Genomic DNA, 17025 nt, shown 5'->3' on the forward strand with positions numbered 1-17025 from the left:
TAAGTGATTTTTCATCCATTAACATGAAATATTTTTCATCAGAAGATCTCAACACAGTCCATTCATTACTAAGTCAGTGTGATTGGTAAAATTTTGGAAATAAAGAAATTGAGGCATAGAGAAGTAACAGAGTTTGCAAGGTCACTCATGTCTCTGATGGTACCACAGTGAATACAACCCAGGAATCTGTGGACTGAATCCAACATTTTCTGCAACATTACATTGTTGAAAGTGTGTGAGGGGGGATGACATTTGGCATGTAGACGCTCACACAACTATGCACAACTCTTATACTAGCAGGTATTCTAGAAATAACTGAAAGTACCATTCTGTACTATCCCATACTAGTAATCACCTTGTCATGAGGGCATTGAGTATATCTTATCAGAGTGCAGAATAATCTCACCTCTAATCACTTTCACCTTTTCAATCTATTGAGAGGCCCATCTCTGTTTTGCCTTCCATGTAATTTATTTTTTTTAAGAGACCTTACTGATCTAACATGTATTGATCTGAGCTTGTCTTTCAAATTACTAATTTGTTTATATGCTCTTAAATGGCTCTAGTGGTTTTTCTGACAGGATTCTGGGAGAATCTGAAATAGACTGAAATAAATGAACATGAAACTTGAATAATTTTTATAATAATATTTGATTACTGTTCATCATGTTTTTACAAATATTTCAATGTAGCAAAGAACAGCACCTGCCTTTGGGTACAGTGGCTACTTTTATAAATGCTGCAATTCATCATTTCAGTGAACCCATTTAAGCAAGCTGAAGTTATCCTGCCTAAAATTGTCCAAAGGGAACAATGGGACCAATTGGATCAAGGGAACAATGGGATATACTTCTATTTTTTAAAATGGTATATCTGCATTATCACAGACCCTAAAAATTAAATTTATATTAGCTATTATAAAAAAATAATGACTTAGCACATATAGAATACAAGCCACCAAGAGAAATAAATCAGATTTGGTTTTTTTCCCCTATTATATTTGTCATGTACTTAATTTGTTGTGATGCTGTTCTGATCCTCTGTTATTTTAAGAATTAATTAAGAACTGATCAGAAATTTGCTAGCAGTACTTCCACTAGAAATACTGAAAGTATTTTTATATTTACTTATATACCTTTCTATACACTTTTTTTGCATATTTGTTTATGTTTTCATAAGAAATGGTTATATAATGGCTACATATAACTGTGGGCATTAGTCTCAATGTAACTTCTAGGAAATTTTCTTTTCCTTGAGATCACTATTAATCTTTAAGAAATTTTCTAGATGAAATATTATAAAAACATCATAAAATCATAGAATTGTTTGGGTTGGAAAAGACCCTAAAAGTCATCTAGTTCCAACTCTCCCTTGCCATGGGCAAAGACATATTTCCCTGTTCCAGGTTGCTCAGAGCTCCATCCAACCTGTTCTTAAACACTTCCAGGGATGGGGCACCCACAGCTCCTCTGGGAAACCTGTGCCAGAGGGAGGCACAGGTAAATGCTCAGAGGGTAAATTTGATCCTAATAACTACTGGGTATACTACTAAATTAGACACCAGAAAATCTGATTTCTAAAGCTGCCATTGGACTGTCTGATGAAGACTGGAGACTTTTAGCAATATAAATCTGTACGTTCCTAGTAGTGGAGGTGATTTTCTTCCTTCTGCAGCAGGTGGCTGAGCCTGGGGTTGGATATGGATGCAAGTTTGGCAGTAAGATGCTGGGCCTACTGGAAGCCACACAGTTTGCTCTCTTTTTCAGGCTGTTTTCCTTAGGGATCTGCTAAATTCCAACTCAATTCATTGTAGTTTGCCCATCTGTACTCAAGACAAAAAAACCCTGTAGGGTTAGTTCTCCAATGCTCTAGGCACCAACTTCTTGGGTTGTGGTTATCTTCTTTAATGAGCCAAGCAGCCAGCAGCTGCTATAAAATTCTTTATTGCAAAAGCAGGTAAATCTTAAAAGACAAAAGGTCACAGGCACTGAAGTCCATGCTAAGTTTTGGTATAGAGTCCCAAATAGAAGCAGAAGCTGCTCCCAAGGGTGTCAGCAGGGCTGATGTTGCCAGACAACTCCTGTCTTCTTCTTGGGTGTTGGTGATGGCGACGAGAGGGCAGAAACAAAAGCAAAAAGCAAAGGGAAGCAAAAAGCAAATGGCAAAAAGCAATGGCAAAAAGCAAAGCTCTCCCCAGTGTGTGTTCTTATATAGAAACTTCCCAAGCTAAGACACAAACTCGAAACACTACTTCTTAACCTATTAGAATTCTAGTTTCTTAGCATGCCAGGTTAGTATAAACTACACATATGATCTATCTTGTTTTGTCTGAAAAATGTAAGCAATATTCTTACTATTGTTTTATTATGTCTAAAACTACATTCCTGGAGCCTCCATGGAAACACCAGTATCTATGACTATGTTTTTCAACCTTCACTAGAACTTGCACTTCTACTCTGGTGTCTGAGACCTTTCACTCACTAAAAGCACTTAAAGCTTATTCTTAATTACTTACTTGCTTACTTATTCTAAAACTTAAACTTACATCTCTACTTTTATGTGTGAGTGGCTTAACATACTTCAGTCCATCCAAAGGTTTTAATTCAATCCCTACATTCTGATTTCTCTCAGACAAATTCAGAGAGACCCTTGATTATAGAATCCAACAAAAACCCTCATCATTTCCATTCTGAATCGATAACTTGCATTGCACTGTCAATCTGCAATCCATCTCAATGGGATTATTATCATCCACTGTCCAACACAAAAGAGTTTGCATCTAAGTGTTATGTCATGTTTTCAACTCAGAAAACCTAGGAGAAAAGTTCTAGCTGCAGAGAGTAGTTTTTTCTCACTCTTCCATGCCATCTTTGGATCTGTTTGATTACCTCTCCCTTTTATCTTTTTGTAACTCTCTGTAATGTTCCTCCCAGTACATGTTTTGGATGCTTCAAAAGCAGAGGGAAGAGGCGGACAACTTTTTAACCATGTGAAGTGAAACCAAGTGAAATTTTTCTCTTACCACAAGAGCAGCACACCAATCAAGGAAGCACTTGAGATGCTAAAAACACCAAGGAATATTCTTCTCTTTCTTGCATAAAGTAAGAGCTGCACTTCTGAGAAGTGGAAAAGAGCAAAGTCTCTGTGCAGAGCCTGGGCACAGTGGGAAAGATTCACAGATGATCTGTACTACAACACTGAGTTTTTGAAATTAAAATACATGGTGGAAGTTGATATCTAAGGCATATTGAATTTATGAAATTACATTCATATAACAATTTAAATGCTCTTTCTCCCACTGTAGTGTTGGAGTTATTGATTATGAACTAGAAAATTAACTCTGTTTCATTTCCAGCATAAAGAGAAATGTGGATTTATCCATGAGGCTTCTTCTCTTTTGCTGCTAAGTCAGAATGTCAGGTAAATCAGAACTAGTAACAATGCAGAGGATATCTCAGGCTCAGAACAGAGAACATAAAGTATCAGCTTCCATGTACACAGCATTTGTCAAGCCTTTGGATGTGACAGTCTGATGTTTTACCAGATTTCCCTATGGCAAAAATTTACCTAGACAATACTTCATTTGTTCTTATGGATATCTCACAATTTACTGTGGCTCCTGGGTGTCCAGTTGAGTGCATATGTGCTTGTCTGCCATCTGCCAATAATGGTTCATCTATAAAACACACCCTGCCAGTTAATGGATAAAAACAAGTAGAGTTAAGAGACTTGACCACAGAAGACTTCTCCTCATTACAACAAACTGTCTGAAGCCCTCAACAATTTATTTTATTATTAGCCTTGCTGATGCAGACAGGCCTTAGCAAAATTCAGCCAATGATCCGCTGTGGAGTAGCAGTTATCTTGCACTTTCATTTAGGGTTGTTTTTCTTTCACATTTTTCCTCTAGGTTTTCTCTTAAGACAAAGTTAAAAGGCACATCTAAATCTACCAGGCTGATGTTGTTAAGCTTGTGTGCTGAATTCCCATGGGGGAAAAAAAACCAACAAAACTTTCCACTGGAAAGGGGAAAACAAAACTCTCAGCTCCAATTACGTTAATCAGGAATCTGTCTGCAGGAAGGGAAGAAAGGGCTAAGTGGAATTAATAGGGGACAAGAAAACCTATTTTATTATTTATATTTGAGTGAGTGCACCTGACATCTTGTACTCCAGGGATCTTGCTGTCAATAAATATATACCACGAAAGCTTCATTGTTAAAGAACTGTACAGCAGCATTTTCCCTTTATTAGGAAGCAGGAAATGTATTAGAATATATGTCAGAATTATACAGACGTAGAAAATATGGCTGGCAGGGACCTTATTTAATCATCAGGCTCATATTGACACCTCATGCTTGAAATACACCTGGCAGACATCTGGAAAACATGGAGCAGTGGATATCCCACAGCTTTTTTGGACTAAGAATTCCTTTTTCTAGTATTAATCCCTTGTAAGAAAGCACACACATTCCCCTAAAGCCATGTCCTGTCCTACCAAAATCCACCCTTTTACAGTACCACTGGAAACTGCTGTAGAGCACTGGAGTTGGCCCTGACAGTCTCTCTCTTTCCATTTTATGCAGTATTACCCCATTCAAATAGGTCAAAATATGGCAGCTGCTGCTAAGCAGAGCCTAATGAATAAGATGTTTGCTCAGATATTTGTCTCAGGTACATCTGGATTCTGCCCAATCAGAGGTGTGGGGCAGAAGGAGGAACAGAAAATGAAGCTGAGAGAGGAGCTAATAAAACACCTGTATAAGATAATGGTGTGCCCTGGCATTGGATGCATAAGTTGTGCCAATTTTCCCCTGAGCTGTGTGGCAGGAGCAATGAGAAGTGATGGCATATGTCAATAGGGTTGATCAAGAGCAACAGGCCATGAAGCTTTCATGCACTGCTAATCAGAAATTTGGTGAAATGCCTGTCTTCCCCTCCTTTTGAGTAAAGCAGTTGCCACCATGTGCCCTTATCACCAAAAGGATGGGGACAGGAGCTCCAGTTATATCCTGAGCAATTCATTTTCTAACACTGTCAAAAGTACCTGGAATTGTGGGGTTTAGATAGCTTTGGTTTGTCTTTTAATTCTGTTTTCCATTACCTATGGAGTAACACGTCAATTAGCAGCACATAATAGAACATTGTTTCCTTCATTTCATCTGGTTTCTGGAGTTTTGGCGTTGTACCCTGCAGAAATCCAGACACTCTCCTCATGATGCTTGCATTCATATAATCTAGAAAAAATACTTTATTGGTGTTTAATGCCTAGCAGCCACTGCTATTTGGGTGTGATTTTTACAAACAACAAAATTACTTCCATAATTGTGTTCTTGGCTCTTGAAAATGTATCTGCTGTGTATTTTTAGCGCAAATTTACTTTCAACCAAAACCAGTTTAAAATATTTTACTGCTGAATTAGGATAATGATATGTTAGACCTTTTAGCTGAAAATAAACCTATTTCTAATTTAAATGTTGTAGGTTTTAAAAGAACAGATCATTTAACATAGTGTTGTGAAAACCTACTATTTTATGGAACTCAAAACTCAGCCACAGATGGTAAAATAATCAAGAATTCCATTTCTGCATGGTGGGCAGGGGAAAAAAAGTGACTCCAAGTAGTTTTTTTGCTTGACTGAGGAGAGAGTTTTAAACATGGCACTGGAGTCTGTGAGCACAGAGACACATCCCGATGTGATACTCTTCCAAACACAATCTCTCCTCAGCAAACACAGCCTGTGATGAAACCCATCTCATATCAAAATTGCCAGGCAAGTCACAGTGAATTCCTGTCATTGTGATAAGGACTCGGCTTTGTTCTCTTTATTTATGCAAAATTTCCATGGGAGCAGAAGTGGTTTGGTTGGAGTATTTTCTGCTTTGCACAGTAAGTGGGTTTGCTGAGGAAAGGGAAGAAATTATGCTTGCTGGGAGCTCTATGCTGGATGCAGGATGAAAGCAGGAGGTTGTCTGTGCCCTTGCACATCACCCTCCTTCCTTCTGCCCTGACTCCCTCAGGCCAGTTTTATTGTCCAGCAACACTCATTACTGAGGATGGTGATGTTTAACACAGTATAAATAAGGCAATAACAGGTAAAATCTGTAGGCTTGGGAATAGAGCGTGTCCCCCTCCCTTTTTAAAGAGCATCCACAGTTCTCACTTCATCCCCAGTTGGCAGGAAAACATCACCCTTACTTTTCCAATCGACTTTTGATCACAATGCTGGGACAGGGAGAGTTTGGCCTCTCTAAGGGACAGATAAGGGGCAGAGAAATGCCCATTCCCTAAGCAGTGCTTCTCTGTGAAGGATGAAGGATGCAATCTAAGGCAAACTGGAGAGGCGAGAGGAGGACTAGACAGCAGGCTTGCTGGGGTAACATATTTATCTATTTATCATTTTAGGCTTTGTTTATAAAGAAACATGCTGGCTATATCTGTAAATATTTAAAATAGTTCAGTTGGTGGTAGACGTGGGAAGGGGATCCAAACAGGGGTTCTGGGCATTTTCCTTGCTGTTCCTTCTGACGTGTCAGTTCAGAGCAGTTGGTAACATAGCGACAGGCTGCAGCACTTCATTATCGCCACAATCTGCTGCCTTTTTAATATAGTATCTGACATTTCAGTCAGACAGAGATCTGGATCCTTAAGCTGGCAGGAACTTTATGCCTTGCACTTGAGAACATTGCCTTGCTGGGTGTGGGGATGAGGCAGGGCACAGGCTGACAGTGTTTATCTAGATATGACAATGCATGGCATTCAGGTGAAAGGCAAAAATATATAAGTATTAATTGAAAATTGCCAACAAGATCCAAACCATCCTCTGCCATCTGGCAAAACATTTCCCTGTTACGCAGTTTTCAGCAAGGGCTCACACAAGTGTTTATTTGAGAGGAGAAGAGACTCAGTGTCACTTGAACGTTTTTGGCAGAGTTGAGGTACCCAGTGGGGCAGGTGCTGGTGTTGCCTGTGCCACAAGGTTGTGGATACCAACACTGAAAGTGGTGCGGCCACAGGGGCTCAGGGTTGCAACTAAGTTAGCCAGACAAGAGGCACAGGCACTTCTGGGATTGCAGTGCCAGGAAAAGTTTGAGTTTGGAAAGTTCTGGGTTAAAAGAAATAGCTCTATGCCTAAGTCTTTTCCTTAGGTATGTTAGCAATTTATTATTTCAGACCTGCCTTCTTTTGTGTGACTTTGTGAGGCTCATCTTGACTACTCTGTTTTGCTCTGCCTACCTGCCCTTGTTGGGAATCTGCTATCAGAAAATCTTTGTAAATGGCAGAAGTAGAAATGTGTAATAATATCTATTGCTTATTTGATCCTCTGCATCTCAAGACCTCTGTTATAAAATCTGTAATAAAATCAGACCTGATTTTATGTTACTCATATTAATTTTCCAGAAGGGTAAACTGAGGCACAAGCAGTTACTAGCCATATACAAGTTTCCCTATCTTTACTGGGTAGCAGCGATTCTCCCAGGAAGACTGTGAAATTTATACATTGCATGCAAAAGATACACAAAAGTTATAGGATTTGGCTGCAAATAAGTAACTTAACTTTGAGGCCAGAAAGTTCTTCTTTACTGAATTTTTGCTTTGCCACTTTAACAACACTGACAAGCCTGATGTATTCTGTTACAGCCCATTGAGATTTTGGTCAGGGGTACCAGCATGACTGAGAAGTTTAAATGCTGTGTTAGATGCTGAGCAGCAGAAGGGCTGCCGTAATTGCCCCACAGCTACACAGGAGTAATGTGTGAAATCCTCATATTTTTTTGTAATGCTTTCTGTGTTATCTAACTTGAAAGACTAGATAAGCTTCTGTTAATATTCCATCAAAATTTATACCTTAAACAAATCTTTGATCAAAGCTAAAAATCATCTCATTTGATGTAAGCTGACTTAACAGATGGAATGTTGGGGGTTGGGGCTTGTTCTCTTACTGTTCCTCCTCTTTTGGAGAATTTTTTCCCATTATTATGCTGAGGAAGCCTGCCAGGTTGCACCTATGCTCTTCATGGCTCGAGACCAAGGAGTGGGCAGGGTCTGTCCCCGGGCTGTTCGCTCGCCGGCAGGCTCTGAGGGCAGTCGGGACTGCTCGTTTCCAGCCCAAACTGTCCGAACGCCGGGTTCTCTGCGGTCACACACTGCTCTGCATCTGCTCCACATCCAGCCTGCTATCTCTAAAAACACACCTGGGCACCGGGACCCGCACAGTGAGCGGGGAGCGCCATCCAGCTTTCCTCCATCCTGCTCCCACCGGGACACAGCGCGGCCGCTTCGCCCCCGCGCCGCTCCCGCCCGCGCCTCTGCAGCTGCACAGACCCTGCCCCGCCTGCAGCACCGGGACCGGACACCGGCAGAGAGTCTGCGGATGGAAAAGGGCTGGAACTGAGCTACTTGTTCTGTTTCGTTGGTAGTTTTCATAGCTGCTGTTGTTTCTGTTTGTCCGGTTAGGTACATTAGTAAAGAGCTGTTATTCCTATCCCCGTATCTCTGCCTGAGAGTCCCTGATTCAAAAATAATAATAATCGGGAAGGAGAGGGCTTACATTCTCTATTTCAAAGAGGAGCTTCTGCCTTCATTGGCAGACACCTGTCCTTCAAACCAGGACATGAAAGTAGAGTAAGAGGATGATTTTCAGTACTCTCCATTTAACTTGACTGGAATAGTTTTTTCTCAATAATTCATGCACTACAACATCCATAATATTTCTTTTATTATGGCTAGACTATTTCCTTTAATATTAGGTTTAAAATGTCACATAGGATAACTATGGGGAGTCTGTGAACTGAATTGTTAAGAGCACTTTTCTACTTTGTAATTCACTTAAACCATAGGCTGATTATGAAAATAAAGGCCTGTGACCCTTTAAGTTATACTAACACATTATGATTGTTGCAGTGAAAAGAAAGGTGAGATCTTTTTCTTGTCAAAGAGAAACAAGTATATAAAACAAAATCCTGGTCTTATTTGTGAACACTGTTTAGTGGAACTTTATGAAAGCGCCCCAGTAATTTGGGACATTTATCTTCATTTTTAAAATCATTCACAACTGTGAAAGCCTAATATTCATTGTGAATCAGGGAGACTTGAATTCCTAAGTGTCTAAAGCCTTTTGAAAAACAATTATTCAATTCTCAGAAGCCTTTTTTTTCCTTCTCAAACTCTCAGTTCAAATTCAGGGGTTTTGTTTGGGTTTTGTAATGTGTTAAATTTCCTTAAGACAAACACAAGTTTGCCTTAAAGAGTCCTTCATACTGAGTGAGTATATGTGGAAAATATGTAGGATTCCATGTTATACCAAAAGTCATCATGCATTGCCTGGGAAAGACTGAACTTGCTCACTGAAATTCACTGCTTGTGTGAATAAGAAAGTAATAAAACACTAAGAGAGGATGCCGAGCTGCATTAATTGAACCAATACACTTCTTGCCCATTGGAGGGCTGGCAAACACCAGTAGATAACACTTGTGGTCAAAGAAGGGAATCACATAGTGAGAATGTACTTGGGAATCATCCCAATGCTGTCTCTATGTGAGATGTGTTGAACATGCTTTTCGTAGTGCTTGGAAGTCAGCAGTGTGTTGGAGGTCTGATAAAGCTGTCTGTCAGCTAGGAAATATCAGGACATATCAGATGGCAGGCACATGAGGAGCTTTGGAATTCAAGGTCAAAATCACTGGAGCTGCAAGGCAGAATAAGTTTACTGTGCAAAACCAGGTTCCTACTCTTTGTTCCATTGTATAACAGAAGCTGGTTCACAAATATCATCAAAGGATATGAAACAAACACTTAAGAGGCTGAAGAGCTTCAGTGCTAAGGTCATTTCCCATTATTTTGCTTGATCAGAATGAAGGGAAGGGATTTGTCACCATTATGGCACTAGAGTGTGCAGTTGTTTAGTAAGACCACTCTAGACTTGCACCTTGTTTTGTAGCAGCTCTTGCCCTGACAAGAAGTGCTTGCTGAGTGTATTGGTTTATCCCACCTGACAGTTAAGCCCCACACAGCTGCTCACTCACTTCCTCTGGTGGGATGAGAGAGAGAAGCAGAAGAGTAAAAGTGAAATAACTCATGGACTGAGATGAAGTCAGTGTAACAGGTAAAGCACAAGTCACACACACAAACCAAGCCAAACAAGGAATTAATTTCCTATTTCCCTTGGGCAGGCAGGAGTTCAGCCATCCCCAGGAAAGCAGGGTGTCAAGTCACGTAACAATGACTTGGGAAGACAAACTCCATCGCTCCCAACATCCCCCCACTTCCCCCTTCTTCCCCAGCTTTGCCTGGTGACCATGGCAATGTGTGGTATGGGATATCCCATGGGTCACTCCAGATCAGCTATCCTGGTTGTGCCTCCTCACAGCTTCTCATGAGCCCCTAGCCCATTCCCTGTGGGGGGAGAGGCAGAAAAGGACCTGACCTTCTGTGAGCTCAGCTCAGCAGTAGCTTTCCATACTTCTGTAGCATAAACAGTGTTTCCAGCATAAATCAAAAACACAGCCTGCACTAACTACTGCGAAGAAAATTAACTCTCTCCCAGACACAAACACTACACGGCGGCAGTCTGGATCTAAAAATAGTGTTGATGCTAATGAAAGAAAAGAATGAGATGTGAATGAAAAATTGAATACATTATATTGATGTTTCAGTTGAAGACACATTCTTGACAGTACTTCTCCCACAGTTTTGTAAAACAGTACCTCCATTTTATTAACAATGACTGAAAGGAATAAACAATTGCCTACATATTTTTCTGAGCAGAAGTTTCTCCTTCTGAAATCCTTATAATGAATGGCCATTCTCTCTGCCTTTCTCAAACCAATTTGTTCATAATTGCTACCTTTGAAAAAGAACATGTCTGAAGATTTCAGTTTTCATTTTCCAGTGCAGGTCTTTAAAGTACAGCAGCAAAACAAATGAGATCAAGCTAAAAATTTCTCCTTTTTTGTGTGAGTTTTCTTGATTTCTTTGCAGTCCACTATTTAAAACTTGTATTGAAATCTAGCTTCCAAGGCCTTTTTCAAGCCTTATTGTTCATAAGACACAGGACAGGACCAGTCACTAGAGAGATCACATCTCAAAGTGCCTAAATCTCTAAATTCACTCTATGAAAGACTGATAGTCTTAATTTATAGTATCACCAAAAATGGATAGAAGAAGATAAATATATAAAGATAGGTAGATTTATAAATAAATTAAATAAGGGTAAAGATAAGATAAAGAGAAAACTTGTAAACTCCTTTGGGTGGCTCTTCAAGCTGTCAAATAAAGTGAGCTGCAAATGCTACATTAGCAGTGGTGAACCCTTTTTTCCTCTTGACCATATTGTTGAGATATTCCTTAGTTTGTTCCAAGATGTTGCTATTAGGAGTCTTGGATGGAAAGCAAGCATTTTGACAGTGTATCTGAATTAACTTTCTGCAAAAAAGAGAGATGATATTTAGAACTTGTCTATGATATCTCACTGCAATTGTATTATACTGGAATATATTCATTATTGCTGCTAGTTGCTGGCCCAAGGAAAGCCAAAGGACAAGCTAAATACTCTCATTTTGGGGTAAATCAAAGGAGCAATTAACCATTTGGATAGCCAGGGTTAGATGCAGCTCCGTGAGAGGCACTGAGCACTTGCACCGTGTGGCTCAGGAGAGCAGATGCTGGAGCAGCTCCCACAAGTGGGTGCAGGAGCCCCAGCTCATCCTGTGCCACTTAAATCTGAATTTGGGGCTCAGCTGGTATGGTGCTGGCCACTGCCAGCAGTGCTGGGAGGCAAAAGACTGAGCAGAAGAGGAGTAGTATGGATGAGTGGGTTCTGGGGAGCTGGTGCCAGCACAGACACTGGAGTACAGGCAGATTACAGAAGGGCGTGCATGGATTTGTGCATGGCAAAAATAAGAGCAGCAAGTGCTAGCAACACTTTGAGGGAAAGCCAAGAGCACATATTTCATTTTGTAAACACAATTTTCTTTCTCAAAGCATTCTTTTCTGCTCATTTTTTGAGAAGTTTGACTTAGGCTGTGTTACAGGAGGCAAGTAATGAGCTTAATTTTAACCAGTTTCTTCTTCTGTCAGTACTTGAATCTCTGCAAGCTCTTGAAACTCTGCACCTGTGGCTTAGAACAAATTCTTGCCCTTTCTGGGAAGATTTATTTAAAAAAAAAATAATTGGACAGACGTTCAGCTAATGTTTATATGAGTAATAGAGAAGATAAATATTTATAATTTATTTTTCCTTCGCAGTTTTGGAATTAGGTTCTCTAGAGAAAACAAACAAATCCAAGTATATTCAAAGCATCCTGAAGAAGAAATTCAGGACTCTTGTTCTAAAAAGATTTGCTCTTCAAAACTAAAAACTTTTTTAAAGAATATCATTGTATTTTCCGCTAAAGTTTATATTCTGTGAGTTTGGATGAAGATTCAAGAACTAAGTTTATATTAATATATTAAATAAAAAGCCAATATTAGACAAAAATAAGTAAGCTTAGAAAAAGGGATGAAACCTGAATGCTTTAAATTAGTAACAGACCTTGCAATTTCACCAGGCAGGGCACTGCTGCAGATGATCTCCTTGCTGAAATAAAATTATTTGGCCCATATAGAACACAAAAACAATTTTACTTCATCCTATACAGGCTCAACTGTTGGAAGAATTTCCTGTGACTGCAAAATGAAAATGCACCAGGGAGGGATCTGATTCCATCTGTTCTTCAAAGGCTCTGAATCTGTCAGCAGGTCCAGTCACCTGCAGATCACTTGGTAAAACTTTTTCAGATGCTTCCCCAAATGTGGGATTTATTGTTTGAAAATTGATTTGTAGATATTGTAGATATTGCAGAAAGAGTCAGAGCACAGCAGTGTCATCAGAAGAACATCTGGTGACTTTTGTGAACTTGCTGTAAGCCTAATTGCACCTCGTTGATCACTTAACATCAGGTCCCACACTGGATGCCATAGAATAAGGTGTGGGGGGCAGGAGGTGGTATTTTACAGTGTCTTTTTGGCTGGGATAGGCTTAATTTTCTTTATAGCAGATGGAGAATTCCTGAGAACACACATTTGAAGAGTTTTATAAAATTGGGAGGAAAAAGAAGTGCACTTAATTATCTTCCGGTTTTGAAATGGGAAAAGACCCAGGGCAATAAAATAATCACCACCAAGTGATCTAAAATGTCAAGTGCTTCGATTTCTATCAATTCTGCATACAGCTAAGTTAAAATATATTTTATAAAGGGAATAAAGTGCTTACAAATGTTAATAAATACCAAGTGCTAGGCTGTCATTTTATTAGATGATGTCGAAAGTTGAAAAAAGAGTGGAATTTCACCAAGCCTTGGAGGTGGACAAAGGGATGTTTCTCACTTGGCTTGGGTCTGCAGTCTTAGTACAGCAACGTGGATGAATACAAACAGGAAGGGAGGAAAGGGGAAACTGAAAAGGGGAAGATTCAGCAGTGAAAAATAAACTGAAAAGTCCATGACCATGTTGGACAGGAGCCATGCAATGTCTGTTGTGATAAGCCTGAAGAGTCACCACAAACCTTTCCCCATCCTTGTAGGTCTGTTCCTTCTATTGCTGCTGTGCCCAGGTGAAATTGTTTCAGTGACTACCACTGCTTGACTAATTCATACTTTCCTTCAAAAAATCCACAAAAAATCCACCCACAAAAAATGCCTAGGAAATTTAGTAACCAGTGTGACTATCACTTTAATGGAGAATTTTAAGAGCTTTCTTTAAGGATTCAGCTGTAATTTAGGAGTTTAGAAGGTGACATTTTAGGCAAATGTCATTCAGCAGCTCATACTTCATGCAGTATATAATATCTGTAGTCAAAGATTATTCCTACACTTATAAGCAGTTGTATTTCCCAGTGTGTGGCAGCACTGTGAGTGCTGTGGAGTTGTACCATTTCATGGTAGCAGTTGTCCCCAAAAGCAACTTTTTCTTTAAAGAGCTGTCTCCTAAACGTCCCCACTTTTTCTATGAAGGGGTTACTTCCAATAGTCCAGTGAAGTGTATTCTCTTCATCCTACTGCCAGGCAATTGTGGATTCAGGGGGAAAATAAGTATTTGTGTTCCCTCTGTTGTCCAAATAAGAAATGCAAAAAAAAGAACAGAAAGCAGCACATGACACACAATGGCAAGGAAGCACGTCAGTAATGTCCTTGATGAGAAACCTGTGAAAGCAGAAAAACTAAATAGGAATTTTTCAAAATACAGCAAAGCATGGAATGAAATAGAGAGTCAGCCAAGATAGAAAATTATTCAGGTGTAAAAGGGAAGGGGAAAAAGTTTAAAAAAATAAATTTTGATGTTATATCCCAGTTTTAACCATGGAGAGGTTTAAAAGAGAGTCCTGCATTCTGAGAAGTCTGAAAACCTTTTAGAAAATGAAAGATTGGCAGAAGAGATATTCAGAACAATAATTATACAATTGATAATAGCAGTTAAAATTGTTTACTAAAGCATTCAGTAAGGCTTTGATCAAAAAACAGAGTAAGTTAAGGCAGTGTTTAAGAGAGATTTCACAAAAATATGTCTCATTAAACCTGATTTCAGCAGTAGGAAAACTGGCAGACTTTGTAATAAAACAGGAATAGTTTCTCATGTACAAGTATAAAACATTGGGGAAAAATCAACATTTTTGTCATGCACCACAGATATGTCAGATTCTTTAGAACAGTTAATAAGCAATCAATAGAAGGGCATTTGTAAATACAGCATTATTGAGTTTCAATTCAATTACTGAAGTTTTTGAAAGCAATTGCAAATTTAAATAAATGGTTTGCCATTGATATTTTCACTCAAGAGTCTTTGTAGATCTTGTGATATTCTTCATTATTATGAATGATCAGAAAGGAGAGATATTAGTGAGATGATAAAATTGGGTGCTGACACAAAATTAGTCATAATAGTAAAATTTGAATCTCAAAACTTATTTGCAGGGAAGTGGTTTTTCAATGGTGAAGTGGCAATTTTGGAACTTTTTCTCTAGAACCTCATGGGTATAGAAATTGTTAGAAATTCATCTAAATCCTGTAACTACTCATGTCTCCAAACAAGGCCAACATTCAGGAAGAACTATTCACTCTGTGGTTTTATGCCATAGTCTTCCTGTGCATCTTCCAGGCACAGTCAGAGACTGAAAGAAAGCTGGGAGAGAAAAATTGTATCTGTTTCCCATTTCTAACTGCACCTGTCCCTGAATCCTGGTTTCTGAGGAGGCTGTGGAGATTATGCAGTATTTTGGGGTAGGGACTATAATTTGGGACAGCCTCCCTGTGTCCCATGTGGGAAGTGTGGGGTGAATTCCAGTCCTGTCCCATGGATGCATGATAACTCATGACAGTGCTTGTCTTCATCAAATTCAGGTAAGAGCTTGCAGGAAGCTGCAGAATTCTTATTCAGTGCAGTAGGATGCTGTGGAAAAAACACTCTGAAAAAAGCCAAATATTCCAAACCAACACTCACCAAAGTTCTTTCCCTTACCATAACACAAAGAAGAATTTTGATTTTCATTGTTTCATTAGAGAGGTTGATACTTAGTACTGATGAGAAGCTTATCAGTGTCAAAGGCAGGGAATTCTGGTGGAATAAAAGTCTCAGTTAAGCTACTCATTATCATTTATTAAACCTGTACCCTGGTTAGGAAATCATGACTCTTCTGAAAATTTTCTACCAAAAAAACCTCTGTTTTTTTTCACAGCCTAGCAACTTTGGAGGCTTATGAGGTTGCTAAAGGCCTCCAATAATCCACCCCAGATCTCATTTCTCTTTGTCACCTTTGTGTATTTGCTTGCATCATGCTCCAGCTTCTCATAATTAAACCTGTCAGTCAGGCAAGTGTCCTGACATGTTCTGAAATAGAAAAACATAACAGACAACCTGCTGAGGTGTTGCTTATGTGGGACCCCTGGAAAACAAATCCAAGCAGGAAATTTGCGACAAGAGGAAAAAAGGACACTGAACTGTTAAGGGAACAGGCTGGTCAAGAGAACTGGCTAGAGTGGTGAGCTGCCTTTTACATTATTAGTCAGAATTTCTTCAATACAGCATTACTATTGTTGGTGTGAACTAAAATTGCCACTGAGAACCTAAAACACTGCATCAGGAATAAAATTAAGTTTAAACACATGGGGCTAGGGGTAATGAGAATGGGGTGGGCAAGAAAGGCCCAAAAAACCTTGCTTTGCTTCTTCTTATATCATTTTTTTGCTCCACAGAAAGAGATGACAGCTCTCACATGTTTCATTCTGTCACCTTTTCATTAGTGCTAAATTTGCTTTCTAAAATCAGGCAGTAGCACCAGGAGCTTTGTCTTTGATTAGAGCAATTTTCAGACTGAGCTGATTCTTAGGTACCTTGTTGAATCACAACTCAAATGTTCAACTCCAGTTGGCCTTTGAAAATATGTAAAAATGTATTGTTAGTTGGATAAACTGGACAGATCTCTGTGGAAAAGATGGATTTCTTGAGCTACTCTTTCCCTTCAGAAAGACAAAACAGAGTGCAACCTATCTATCTAGCTTACTAAGGTTTTTTTCTTTCTAAACAATTTAATGGATTTTAAACCATAAGCATTATCTATTGTGACTTACTACTTCATCTGACTCACTGAATTTCATCCAGTCATTTCTGTTTTGAATCTAATAGCCTGTAAATGAACTAGAACTTTTCTTCTGGGTAGACATGCAATCAAGGAAAGCATTGATTTCATATTTGTGGCATATTGCTTTTGAAAAGTGTTTTCTCCACAAATATCTATTTAAAAATACGATAACAAAGTATCTTAAAAACAGTCTCAGGATATCACACTGTCTGGACAAAGAAATATGTACAAAACACCCATCTGACAATAAGGAATTATGTAGAACCTTATACATTATACATTATATATATAGTGGAAAACCTGCTGTAATGTCATATTCAGTTCTTGCTACAAAATCCCTAAAATAATTTCTGAGAGAAGAAAACATATTATCTTATTCCTGGTTTATTTTAAATCTCAAAATTACATAATTGT

The sequence above is a fragment of the Erithacus rubecula genome (assembly GCF_903797595.1).
Source record: "Erithacus rubecula genome assembly, chromosome: 4".
Taxonomy (NCBI): domain Eukaryota; kingdom Metazoa; phylum Chordata; class Aves; order Passeriformes; family Muscicapidae; genus Erithacus; species Erithacus rubecula.